This window comes from Tursiops truncatus, chromosome X (genome assembly GCF_011762595.2).
Source record: "Tursiops truncatus isolate mTurTru1 chromosome X, mTurTru1.mat.Y, whole genome shotgun sequence".
Taxonomy (NCBI): domain Eukaryota; kingdom Metazoa; phylum Chordata; class Mammalia; order Artiodactyla; family Delphinidae; genus Tursiops; species Tursiops truncatus.
The window spans coordinates 91,435,753-91,450,164 of NC_047055.1; the positions used below are offsets into that span (position 1 = coordinate 91,435,753).

The 14,412-nt window shown below is 37.4% G+C and overlaps 1 long non-coding RNA gene across 2 annotated transcripts in view; it reads left to right on the forward strand.

The window, feature by feature from the left end:
- The window catches only part of LOC109551290 (uncharacterized), a 422,401-nt gene that overhangs the window by 232,929 nt on the left and 175,060 nt on the right, over positions 1-14,412 (forward strand). For both annotated transcript variants that reach the window (XR_002178019.3, XR_012329402.1), the window contains one exon: positions 3,928-4,072. This is a non-coding gene — a long non-coding RNA (uncharacterized lncRNA). The remainder of the gene's footprint in view (positions 1-3,927; positions 4,073-14,412) is intronic.

Below are 14,412 nucleotides of genomic sequence, written 5' to 3' on the forward strand. Positions count from 1 at the left end.
GAATTATATTTAATTCTAATTATATTTCTGTGTGACACAGGAGTCATTGTTGAAATGAATATTCTCTTGCCATGTCTTTACTGGAAAGTCAAAGAGAAAAAATGAAGAAATTATCTAAATAATTCAGGCAAAAGCAAATCCATAGTTCACTGTTTTTAGTGAAATGTTTGGGTTTGGCTGCGTTTCTGTGATGTGTTTTGGTTGCATGCATTTCTCCCTGAATCATTTTGACAATTGCCTCAAATTTCCACTTGGCATGGCCAGTGGACATTTCAAACCTCAAATGCAAAATAAAACAGACTGTGAAAAAGACAGCTGTTTTAAAATCCAGGGGCTGTCATTTCCAGCTCTAGGCCTATGAATCCCTCGTAACCAACTAGATAAAATGTTCCCTTCTAGATACTCTTATTTTTCTCATTTTGATAGGGTAGAACCAAAGTATTTTTGCTCCTATTGTATAAGGACTTCCACCTCAATCACTTGGCCAGAATTCCTGAGGGCAAAGAATTGTGATGTTCTGATTGAACTTGGACACTCAAGTGAGTATAATAGGTTACCTGGCACTTAGTCAACATGGCAATAGGGTCTTCTCTATAAATAGAACATTCTTGTCATTCTTGTGGAGGAATAAACAGAAATGCAATATTACTAATAATTGTGTAAGAATTCCTGGGTCCTGAGTTGAGGTTTTATGTAAAATCTTTTAGAAAATATCAGTAACCCAATTTTAAAACAGTCTTGTTTATCCTTGCTTTATACAAGTGTTTTATAGATTACTCCATACAGCATCTCTGTAAGTTAGTCCAATATTGCTACTATTGCTATTAGTCCAATTAGTCCAATATTGCAATATTGCTATTAATACTGCTGACCAAAAAGTTATAGGTTGAGTATTTAATTCGCCTATCAGAATTCTGGACAGCTCTGAAATTAGAATTCCTTGCATTTATATTATATGTCTTAGTCTGCTTGGGCTGCTAAAACAAAATGTCATAGACAGGGTGGCTTAAACAACAAACATTTATTTCTCACAGTTCTGGAGTCTGGGAAATCTAAGATCAAAGTGCTGGCAGATTCAGTATCTGGTGAAGGCCCATTTCCTGTGTTGCAGCCTTCTTGCTGTATCCTCATATGGCCTTTCCTCAGTGTGTGCTCATGGAGAGAGAGATCTCTCTACCTCTTCCTCTGCTTATAAGGATACTAATCCCATCATGAGGATCCCACTCTCATGACCTAATCTAAACCAAATTGCCTACCAAAGTCCCTACCTCTAAATATCATCACCCTGGGTGGGGGGAGGGTTAGGGCTTCAACATAAGAATTTGAGGGTCATGCATACATTCAGTTCATAACAATGGATATAGCTGTTGGTTTTGAGCAAAACATTTTCTATAGTTCTTGGGTTTCCATGAAGGGAAGAGAGGCTCTAAAACTGATTATGATGTTTCTGAGAAAATTGGGCTGGGAAAGGAGCTCTTTATCCTTTTTTAATGAAGGTATGGAATGTAAATTATACCATGACAGGGAATTATTACCTTCCATAGAGCTGAATAGAGCAGACAGTTGCCAGTATCTCTGCTCAGGAAGACTTATCCTTGATTGCAAGCAGACACTAAATCTCAGCTAAATATAGACATATGATCTCATCCAACTCAGGCAAATGGTCCATCTGAATAAGTAATTTTATTCTGTTAATCTGAATCTGCAGAAGATGACCAAATCTTGGAAAGTGCTCGTAAAGAAATTCTTCTTGATATTATAGAAGAGGTGATTAGCAGCATGTTAAATCAGGTAGTTCTGTTTAGATTTTCTTCTTGATATAGGACATGCATAAAATTCAACTCTTCATTTAAAACCAAAGTTTTATACCAGAGAAGAAGGAACTTCTGCTTTTAGTCAAGCTGGGACTATATTTATTCTACCACCTGAAACAACCCAAAAGTTAATAAAATATATACGAAGCAAAGCTTTTAAAGACACTGGACAAAGAAGGATAGTGATCCCTGAGAGATGGGAAACAAAGTGAGCCCTAAGATTCCCTCAGTTTACAGCCTTCAAAGAGTTTCCAGGCCATGGTAAAGAGAAGGGAAACTGAGATAGAGCTTGGCAGACTCTGAATTTTAGAGGATTTCAGAGAAGAATCCAACTCTCTAGGTACATTGAGACAGATAAAGCTCAGAAGACAAAATACCAAAGAAGAGAGAAATGGGCAGAAAAAGAACTTCAGAGATTTACAGTGGGTCTCTCCCAGTTATTCAGCAGAATACTGATGAGCACATGTGTGTGAGGAAACTCTCCCAGACTGGTCAAGGACCCTCCAAAAGAATTAGAGCAATGCCTGGTGTTCACACAGGGCCAAGAATAGTGCCTGCTACCATCAGCCAGACCGGAAAATTTATAATTCATGGAACTTTAGGTTAAGTACTCAGGAAGATCTTGACTCAGTGGTGGGGAATAATTAGCCTTAGACTGATCACTGCTCTGGAGTTGCACTATAAATCATAAAAACAAGACCCAAAAGATCAAATTGTTTCCAAGTAATATTATTTTTAAGTGCACATGGAACATTTATCAAGATAAATAATTTTCCAGGCCATAAAACAAGTCTCAATAAATTTTAAAAGTTTCAATTTAGATAAAGCATGTTCTCTGACCACAAGGGAATTAAGTTAGAAATCAATATCAGAGTGCTTTCTGGAATAACCCCAAATATTTCAAAACAAAATAACACACTTCAAAAGAACCCATGGTTCAGAAAAGATATAAAAAGAGAAATTCAAAAGTTTATTGAATTGAATGAAAATGAAAACAAAACATATACAAATTTGTTGAATGCCACTAAAGCAGCACTGAGGAGGACACTTACCGTCCTACATGCTTGTATTAGAAGACAGAACATCTGCAAATCTGTGACTTCAGTTTCCACCTTAAAATATTAGAAGAAGAACAAAAAACTCAATGTAAAGAGAAGAAAGGAGATATAAATATTAGAGCAGAAATCAATGAACTAGAAAACAGAAACAATAGAGAAAATGGATGCAGCCAAAAGATTTCATCAATAAAATTGATAAACCTCTAGCCAGCCTGTTCAGGAAGAAAATATGAAGTCACAAATTACCAATATCAGAAATGAGAGCAGTTAGATCACTCTATAATCTAGATTTTTAAAGAATGATAAGGGAATATTGTGAACAACTGTATGCCTATAATTTTGACAATTTAGATGCAATGGAAAAATTCAGTGAAAGACACAAACTACTAAAGCTCATTCAAGAAGAGAAATATAACCCCAAAAGCTCTGCTCTGTATCTATTAAATAAATTGAATTTATGATTCAAAGCCTTACCACAGAGAAAACTTAAGGCCCAGATGGTTTCCCTGCTTAATTCTATCAAATATATAATGAAGAAGTTAAACCAATCATACACAAACTCTTTCAGAACATCTAAGAGGAGGGCATACTTCTCAACTCATTATATGTTTCTAGTATTACTGTGATACCAAAACCAGACAATGACACTGCAGGAAAAACAAAAACAAATCAACAAAAAACCAACAGACCCATACTCTCCATAAACATAGATGTAAACGTTCTAACTAAAATTTTAGCAAACAGAATTCAACAATATGTAAAAATTATAGTACATTATGACCAAATTAGGTATAGCCCAAGAATGCAAGGCTGGTTTAATATTTGAAAATTAATCAATAGAATTCACCATATTAACAAGCTAAAAATGTAAAAGGCATATAGATAGACACATAAGAGCATATAACAAAATCTAATGTCAATTCCTGATAAAACTCTCAGAAAATTAGGAATAGAAAGAAACTTCAACCTGATAAAGAGCATCTATGAATAATCTATTAATACAACTAACATCATATTTAATGGTGAAATACTGAATTCTTTTCCCTTGCCATCAGGAAAAAGACAGAATGTCTGCTTAATCTCGGGTGGCCTCGGCCTGCAGCGGCTCGAAGCAGGATTTCATTTCCCAGCCAGAGATTGAAGTTGGGCAGCAGCAGTGAGAGTGCTGAATCCTAGCCACTAGACCACCATTCACCAGTGGTAAGTGACAAGGCCCTGGCCCATCAGCTGTGTAGAAATGAATTTCCAAGAGACGGAAAGTAGTGAAGCAAGTGAAGTGTTTATTAGGAGGAAAAAGGATAGGTGTGGATAGACACACGGCGGATTCAGAGGGAATCGCGCCCTCATGGTAGTTTGAATCACTTATATGGGACATTCCTTCCTGGTTTCCTTTGGCCAATCGTCTTGCTTTGCCTGGTTCTGAGTCCGTGTTTGGTTTATCTCGCATCTCCCACGTGTGCATGCGCATCTCTTAGCCAAGATGGATTGTAGCGAAGAGGCCTATGGGTAGGTTGATATCACCTACTATGGGGTGGTGCCCCCTGCTTTTTGACCTTCAAGGAGCCTTTCTGTGCATGTGTAGTCGGGAAGGTCTCCTTGACTTCGAGAATCAGGAATATGTGGTCTTTTATCTCTTATGTGGGCAGGGCTCAGCATCTCCTCCTTCCTGCTGTTTTGGAGTATCTGTCCACAGGAGATGACCTCCAGCTGCTCAGCCTGGGGCCCAACTATTTCCTGCCTCATTCTTTCACCATTCTTTTTAAGTCTGCATTGAAGGTTCCAGGCTTTGAAATCAGACCAGAAGAAGAAATAAAAGGCATACATATTGAAAAGGAAGAACTGAAACTGTATTCACACAAAACATGATCATCTATGTAGAAAGTCCAATAGAATCTATTAAAAATCTACTAAAACTAAAAAGCGAATTTAGTAAGTTGTACAGTAGAACACAAGATCAGTATATATGAATCAATTTTATTTCTATATACTATCAGTGAATAACTAGAATTTTTAAAAAGCATAAAATATTAAATATCAATACTTCAAAATCAATCTGTCAAAAATACACTGAATACTATAAAATGTTGCTGAGAGAAATTAGAGACCTAAATAAATGGAGAGATATAGCTTGTTTATATATTGAAAGACCCAATATTAATATTTCAACCCTCCCCAAATTAATCTGTAGATTCAGTATGGTCCTTATCAAAATCTCAGTGAACCATTTTGTAGAAATTTACCAGCTAGTCCTAAAATTCATATGGTAATTCAAAGGATTTAGAATAGGCAAAACCTCTTTGAAAAGGAAGAAAAATGAGAGGGCTAACTCTACCTCATTTCAAGATTTATGCTAAAGCTATAGTAGTCAAGATGATGTGGTATTGGTGTCAAGATAGACAATTAGATCAGTGGAATAAGATAGTGCATTCATATATAGACCCATACATATTCTGACAACTAATTTTTGAAAAAAATACAAAGGTAATTCAGTGGAAAAAACAGTAAGTAGTTACATTACTCTAGTAAGTAAATGGTGCTGAAAGAATAGGATGCGCTATTATATATGCTCACAGACTTAAATGTAAAACCTGAAACTATAAAACTTCTAAAGAAACATTAGAGAAAATCTCTATGACCTTCAGTGAGGCAAAGATTTCTTAAATATGATATCAAAAGCATGACCTATAAAATAAATAATTGATAAGTTAAACTTCATCAAAATTAAAATCTACTTTTAGAAAGATTCTTTTAAGAGAATGGAAAAGCAGATAACAGACTAGGAGGAAATATGTTCAGGGCATATATCTATTAAAGGACTTGAATCCAAAATATATGCTCAAAACCTAATAATATGAAAATGAACAACCCAGTTAAAAATGAGCAAGTGCAAGGGAATTTTTTGGGTGATGTAATGTTCTATATGATATTGTGGAAATCGATATATGACTCTATGCATTTGTCAAACCTCATAGAAATGTACAGCACAAAGAGTGAACATTACTATATGTGAATATAAAAATATCAACCATGCTGTGCTTTGATTGGTCATTGCAAGGCTAAAAACAAAAAGAATTGTATATAAATACTGTACTCTAGTAGGTAAATGTGTTTCACATGAGAGTGCTATTTTGAAGCTGGTTGCTTGTATGCTGTGATTAAACATGTAAGTAAATAAATTGTAGATAATGGGAGCTAGGTTTCTCACTGTCAGAGAAGCTACAAATAGGCAAAGGGAGAAGGCAAAAATGAACCTTGGGGTTCTGGATTAGAGTTGGAGGTATTGATATGAACTCATATTGCTATACTCATATATATATTTAAACACAGGAATAATTATATATGTGTGTATACGTGGGCCAGCGTACATACATATATTTTCTAGCTCTGTTTACTAAAAACGCCTAGTAGCAATGACACCCGAGGAATAAGGTGCATACTCAGTGCCCAGATCTTGGTTTCTAAATAATACTCTCCAGTAAAAGAAACCAAGGCACCTTGGAGAAATTAGTGATAGTAGAGTCGGGGCAGGAAAAATACAAGATCAGTTTGTAGCTTATCTTGTGTCAGAAAGCAAGGGAGTACTCACAAAATGAACAAACAAAAGCATGTCAGAGGGACACAAGAGCCAGCCTGAAAGATCCCCTAATGGCCAAATCTGGAACAGTTTGAGCAACAAAATGAATAAAATAACAAAGCATTGCATTATAACCCAAAGAATAAAATAAATATACATGACTTAAATGATACTTAAAGGTTAATGATAAAGTAAAGAAATGGAGGAGAAGAGACAAATCTCCTTTCCCGGAGAATTCCAAATAACAAGAGTAGAAGGAATGAGGCAAATAGAAAACCACTCTTAGCATAACACAGTAAAAATTGCTGCAGGAAAGAGCCACTAATCAAGGCTGAAGTTAGTAAGTGAACCTTTGAAGAGAAAGACCATATTCAAGTAGCTACATATATCTCCCCCATAATATTTATTATTTATTAATTCTTATATATTAAATTGTATAAAATTAATTATATTTATGAATTACCGTGGTTGTTTTAACATATGGCCACACATTCTTAGCTATGCCTGTCTCCATGCGTCGCTCCGCAAAGGGAGAGGCCGCAGCCGTGAGGGGCCCGCGTACCGCGAAAAAAAAAGAAAAAGAAATGAATAAATTGTGGAATGTCCATTCAATAAAATACTACTCTGCAATAAAAGAAATAAAATATTGATACAAACAAAAAGGTGGGTGAACTTCAAACTAATTATGTTGAAGGAAAGAAGTTAGACAAAAATAATACATGTTGCATGACTTCATTTGTATCATACTCTAGAAAATGCAAGCGAATCTATAGTGACAGGGAGCAGATGAATGGTTACTTGGGGAGAGAGAGATGGGGCCTTGATGGAAGGGAGGGATTACAAAGAAGATGAGGAAACTTTGGGAGTGATGGATAAGTTCACCATCTCGATTGTGGGCACATTCATGGGTATGTACACAAGTCAGAACTTTTCAAATTATACACTTTAAATATGTTCAGTTTATTCTATGCCGATTTTCCTCCAATATATCTGTTAAAAATGTATTATACCTATTATATTATAAACTTAATTTTAAGAATACATTAATTTTAGGTAATTAGCATAATGCAATATATAAAATTAAATAGACTTAAATAGTGGTTTACAGTATTGGTTCTCAAACTTTAGCATGCATTGGAATCTCCTTGTGGGCTTTTTCAAACACAGATTTCTGGGCCTCACCCCCAGAGTTTCTACTTCAGTAGGTTTGAAGTTGTACCCGATGATTTGCATTTCTAACATGTTCTCAGATGATGCTGACTTCAAGAATGCTGGTTTAAAATATTAGTTTTTGGAATCAGAAACACCTAGGTTTCAATCCTAGATATTTTGTTTACTAATTGTATGATGTCATCGCATTTTTATGTCTCTAAGGAACGGATTCCTGTGATGTAAAATGGGGATGGTAATACTTGTCCCACAGGAGCATTGTACAAATTAAATGATTACAGTGATTAGCATAGTAATTCTTTATATAATAAGCAACAATTAAGTGATAAATATTATCATTATTATGACATATTCGAGGCCACTCATCCTTCAATGGTTGCTTTAGTTCACCCAGATTTTGAAGAGTGGAGAAAATTAATGAATAAGCTAAGTATTAAGTGTGTGAGCCTTGAATTTAAGTACAAACCTTTATTATTAACCACCGTAGGTATGTATTTTTCTTCCTTGGCTGTTGATAGCAATGAAGCTATAAACGTGTTCTGCTGGGCTAGCTTCATTTTGTTTGCTCACTTTCTCTGGGCTTCAAACAGCACTGGATGTACTTGGTTGAAAATTGTAAACTCACGTTTATACAATTAATATACAGGCAGTCCTCATTATTCACAGATTCTGTATTTGCAAATGTACCTACTCACTAAAATTTATTTGTAGCCTGCAAATCAATAATTGTGAGACTTGCACAGTCATTCATGGACATGTGCAGAGTGGTGAACTATTTGAGCCTCTTGAAACTCACATTCTCAGCTGAGGTTGAACAAGATGGCTCTCTGCCTTCTTGTTTTGGCTCTCATACTATAAATAAATCTCCTTTTCACAATTTATTTAGTGCCATGTTTTTCATATTTTTGTGTTTCTTTTTGGTGATTTTACTTTGAAAATGGCCCTCGAGCATAGTGCTGAATGCTCTTTAGGGTTCCTGAGTACAAGAAAGCTGTGATGTACCTTACAGAGAAGACATGTGCGTTTGGATAAGCTCTGCTCAGACATGAGTTATGGGTTATACTGCTGCTGACCATAAGCTTAATATAGTGGATCAATAATATATATAATATCAGGTATCTTTAAACACACAAAAAACAAAAGTTATGTATGGATCAATTGATAAAAATGTTTTGACCAGAAGCCCTCAGAAACCTCATCTTGTGTTTCCCCTAGGAGCAGTGGTTCAGTATTCGCTAATTGAGAGTTCCCGGCAACTTTATAGAACTGTGAATAATGAGAATAGACTGTATATAACCATATACAACCTATGCAGTTGAGCCCAAAGTCAAGGAAAAACCACTAGAGAAGCTGGCAAGCACCCAACGTTGGAAAACATTGCAATCAGCATCTTGGAAAGGGGTGGATTTGCTCTCCAGAAGCATTGTGGTGGCACAGATGTCTGTTGTATTAATAAATATTCAGATATAGGTAAAGGTCTGGTTCCCATATTAATTTTCTACCCTCCTCCTCTAGGGAGGTGGTTCAGCATGCATTGAAGAGCCATTTGCTTTACCAGCCATCTCTTCCCCTCCTCATGCCTACTGAGGCAGAGAGACTACTCTATCTGATATAAATTGCTGTGGGTCAGGGTCAGGCCCTATGCACTTATATGTCACAGAAAATAGAGGGAGAGGAACAGAAAAGAGCAAACACTCCCAAAGTGTGTTTGTGTGATCACAGAGAGACCAGTAATGGGACCTCTGTTTAACTGACTAGTTTTTTATGTCTTGCTTACTGGGGTTTTCCTCCAGCATTAATAAGAAGCCTTAATCATGGTGACATGTTACATGTTCCCCATTCAGATTTCTTTGGCTTGTCAGTGGTTTCCTTGTGGACTTTTGGAAGAAGGTTAAATGAAAATCTTTCATTCAAAAAATGAAGGATCAGCCCTTGGTTGGAGGGTGGAAAGAGGAGAGGAATTTGTTTCAGAGAAAATGGCAGAAATACCTTGTAAATCTTTAACATCTAGCACTAAGGTTCTGATTTTTAGCATTGTGATGAACACCGCGTTTATTTTTTAAAAGCATGGAAGAGTTTTGACATTTCAGGTTGCATCTAAATAGCTTAAAAACCTTTAAAAACTATTCTCTGAAGAAAACATAACTGTGCAAATCTGAGCTTGAGTTTTGAAAATATGTACTATGCAGTTCTTTGGTAAAGTGATTCAGGGAAAATGAAAAACTTCTTGCACAGAACATTTTGGAGAGTGTGGGGTTGGGGAGCAGATATGCATGCCCGACTCTAGACAGAGCAACAGGAGTCATTTTGAGTGATCTCCTGATGAGCCATAGGAAAAGAACCTGCAAGGGACTTTGGACTGATGGCCTCATCCTTAGACCTTAGGTTTAAGGCTCAAACATGAGTGGTAGCAAAGGTTATTTTCACCCTCTGGATGAGTGAGTGTCCTGAAAAAGGCCAGTTGACACACTTTGAAGTAGGGAATAATAGAACTAATGGATGTACCCAAGTTCCATGCCCAGGTACTGGCAAGGGATACCAGCTTTGGATATCAGATGACATCCTCAAATCTCCTGACTTGTCCTAAGAGAGCTGATCTATGTGTCTATAGGAGGCTGAGGTGTGCATAAAATTGGGAAAGTAAACTCTTAATTAAAAGAGCTGAAATCCTGGTGGTAAGAGAGTCCTCCCAATTGAGAACACAGTCCGTGTGTGTGTGTCTGCGTGTGTTGAGGTGGGAGGTATAGAGCAGCAAAGGGCCTGGTGACACTGGGTCCATATTGGCAGTGAAAATGATAAACCCTAATGTGACACCTGATAATCAAAGCCCCATAAAGCCAGAAAAATGTGGCACTGACGGATGCAATAGGGAAATTGTAAAGGCTAATAGGAAGTCATGAGCTTATACTGATTCAGCCGGGGGGATGAAGGGGGTTTGGGTAGAGGAAGGCTTGAGGTCCTAGCAACTCTTCTGGTGGGGTGCTCCAATCCAGTGAGTACTGTCATTATAATTACTACTCTTACGCACATGACTAAAAGTCCTCCCCAGATTCATGTATTGTGACCTGAAGAAACAAGGGTTACTCAAGCAGCATACTGCGCAAATGGCTGAGGATTAGCCATAGAGAGAGAATCGAGCACAGTAGTCTGTATGAAGAGCCACAATGCATACTATATCCTTGGTGGGAGTCAAGACAAATTTTAATTTTAAAAATGTCAGAAAACAGTTAAAAGCATAAGGGTCATCAATTCAATGAGCAATAATTGACCACTTACCATATATTGAATACTCTACAAAATGGTAGAAGTATCAAGGCAAGCAAAGACTATCTTTGTCATGTACAAATAACTATTCTACTGTCCGTGATTGACTAGAGCTATAACAGAGGAACAGATGAAGTGTTTTGGATGAAGGAGCAAAAAATTTAAATAGCTATAAAATAGTGGCAAGGTGGCATATTGAAAAGAGGATTGGATTTGGGGTTGACAGCTATTAGTTTGGAGTTTGAGTCCTGATTATAGCATTTCAAAATTAGAAAACTATATCAAGAGAAGTAATTTACCCAAATGATAAGGTTAGAGTATTGCGAAGACAGAGATTAGCTCTCTTACTCCTAGACCGTGCTCCTTCCAACTCCACCTTACTTCTGGGCAGTGTCTTAAGTCTTATGATGGGGGACACTTTTACAGAAATACTTTACAAAGAAAAGGGGAGAGACGAGTAGCCACGTGTTATTTGGTCTCCTGGGTTATAGTGCCTGCGTTTAGACACAATGATAGCATGTGCTTAAAAGCTACAGCCTGGGGCTTCCCTGGTGGCGCAGTTGTTGAGAGTCCACCTGCCGGTGCAGGGGACATGGGTTCGTGCCCCGGTCCGGGAAGATCCCACATGCCGTGGAGCGGCTGGGCCCGTGAGCCACGGCCGCTGAGCCTGCGCGTCCAGAGCCTGTGCTCCGCAACGGGAGGGGCCACAACAGTGAGAGGCCCGCGTACCGCAAAAAAACAATAAATAAATAAAAGCTACAGCCTGCTTATTATTAAATATTAAAGACCTTTTTTCTGTAGCGGGTTTGTGGTTCTTAACACAGTAAGACTTCTCAGCTAAGCTGGTTTCGAGGGGGGATGGAATTGCTCAAATGCCTTATTGTAAAACTCAAACTAAAATCACCTTGGTCATAAAGAACATAAATCATCTTCTTAATGAACACACCCTGGAACCCTCACAGCAGTACGCCATGATCATTTGCAATCAATCAGGCAGTTAGTAACAGAGAACCTCCCTCTTGCCGCCTTCTCCCACCCCACTGCAGTGTAGTAATGGGTCTGCTTCCAAACTGCGAAAATGTGTCTCTAGGGATACTGTATTAAGTGGAAGTAATAAACTAATCTTGGGAATCTGTTCTACCTCTGAAGGGGAAGAAAAAAAGGGCACTGAGTTAGTACCCAGACTTTCATATCAGATTCCTGATTATTTTGGAAATGTCTTGACTGTGTTATGAAATGTGTTTTTTCTAAGATGCATTCCCCTTAGCCTCCCACTCCTCCCACCTGAAAGGGGCTTCAGTAATGGAAAAATTGGGGTGTTGGGGTTCATCTCACTTATGCTTAAATCTCCTACCATGGTGCTCCAGATCAACAGTAGTTTCTGTGATGCTCTGGCATACCTGGAGGCCAGTGGGACCAAAAGCCTGCCTTCACTCATTGAAAGATGACAAGCATCTATTAGCATTTATTTTATGCTATGTATTTTGCTAAGTTGTTATGCATTTTAGTTTATTTTTTAATCCTCACAGAGGTAGGTATTATTGTTCCTACATTTCTGCAGATGAGGAAATGAGTCTAGAGAAACCAAACAACTTGTCCATGGCTATACAACCAGTAAAAGGGTAAAGATGACTCATAAATCCCCTGCTTACATATTTGATAAAGATAAATGAATGTCTTCTCAAGCAAAGATATGTCTCCTAGCACTTTTCCATCCAGTTTGGGACTCTTAGGTCTAACCTGTAAAATTCCTGGTGCTGCCATTGAAACACTAGAATTTAGGAACAGAAATATTCCTTTCTTACCCTGTGGGAGGCTCAGGATTTACCTTAAACTGAAGAAGTATGTTTCATTTTTTTCAAATATTGCACAGGCCAACAGCATATTAATAAAATTAATCAGTCCACCAATCAGTAAAACACCTGCATGCCATTTTCCAGGCATCTTCTTTCCTCCCTCTTCTCTTCAATCCTTATTCATCTTCTCAAATTCTTGTTTGAATATATTAAAATGAAATTAAAACTTTCCTTTAAATCTTCAATAATTTTTCACTTCTTAGCATACAAAGAGTTATTTTCCAACATCACCATGCATCCTAAAACTGTATTTCTTTAATAAATATAAAAACAGGGACTTCCCTGGCCGGCCAGTGATTAAGACTCCACGCTTCCAATGCAGGGCACATGGGTTCAATCCCTGGTCGGGGAACTAAGATCCCACGTGCATGTGATGTGACAAATAAATAAATAAAATAAAATAAAAACAGCTAGGCAATATAAACACTGCTAGTAACATGTCAACTGAAAAGACTCCCTTAAAATTTCCTTCAAAACAAATTTAGAAATTCAGATCTTGATTTCTAATACCATGCTCCAATAAAAGGAACCAGGGCTCCTTGGAGAAATGACTGATTCTAGGACTGGGGCAGGAAATACACAAGATGAACCTGGAGCATCTTGTAGTGCCAGAGAGTAAGGAAGTACTCAAACAAAACTAACCACAATGATGGGGTATGTCAAAGGGACACGGAAATCAGCTGAAAGAGCTCCCAATGGCCAAAGCTGGAACAGTTTGAGCAATAAAATAAAGAAGTGTTACATTATCCTGTTCTTGTCAACATCACCCAGTGTCTCCCATCTCAGAAACATATGCATGATTCAATGAACAAACAAACAAATGAGGGAGAATAGGCAAATCCTCTGGGCATAATTCCAAATGAGTTACGTAGCTACTTTACCTCAAGGAGGTAGAACATAGCTCTTCATTCTTTGAGTATAGGCTACACCTAGTGAATTGCTTCCAAAGAGTACAGTATGGAAAGAGAGGAGGAAAAAAAGAGTAACTTACAGCGGAGAAATGTGGCAAACACTATGTCAGCCAGATGATCAAGGTTAACATCAACGGTGATTAGTTTATATTGATAGTATGCACCCTTGACATAATGTGGTGAGAATGGCATTTCACCTCTGTGATCTTCCTTCCCAAAACCCATAACCCCAGTTCAATCATCAGAAAAAACCCAAGTGACAGATAATCTATAAAATACCTAACTGTACTCCTCAAAACTCTCAAGATTATCAAAAACAGGGAAAGTTTGAGAAATTGTTATAGCCAAGAGGAATCTAAGGATACATGATGACTACATGTCATATGGAGTCCTGGATGGGATCCTGGAACAGAATAGGGACATTGGGTAAAAAACAAGAAAATCTGAATAAATTTAGTAAATACTGAATCAATATTGGTTCATCAATTGTGACAAACGTACCATAGTAATATAAGGTGTTAGTAATAGGGGAAACGGTGTGGGGTATATAGGGATTCTTCGTACTCCCTTTGCAATTTTCTGTAACTCTAAAAGTGTTTCAAAATAAAATGTTTATTTAACAAAATGATCTAAAGCCAATTCAAATCATGCTGTACCAGTTCCCTGGGGGAAGAGGGTAGAAACTAAATATGGACACCAGACCTTTGCTTATATGTAAATAGCCATTGAAGGACCCCATCTGAATCCAATTTGTTGAATTATTAA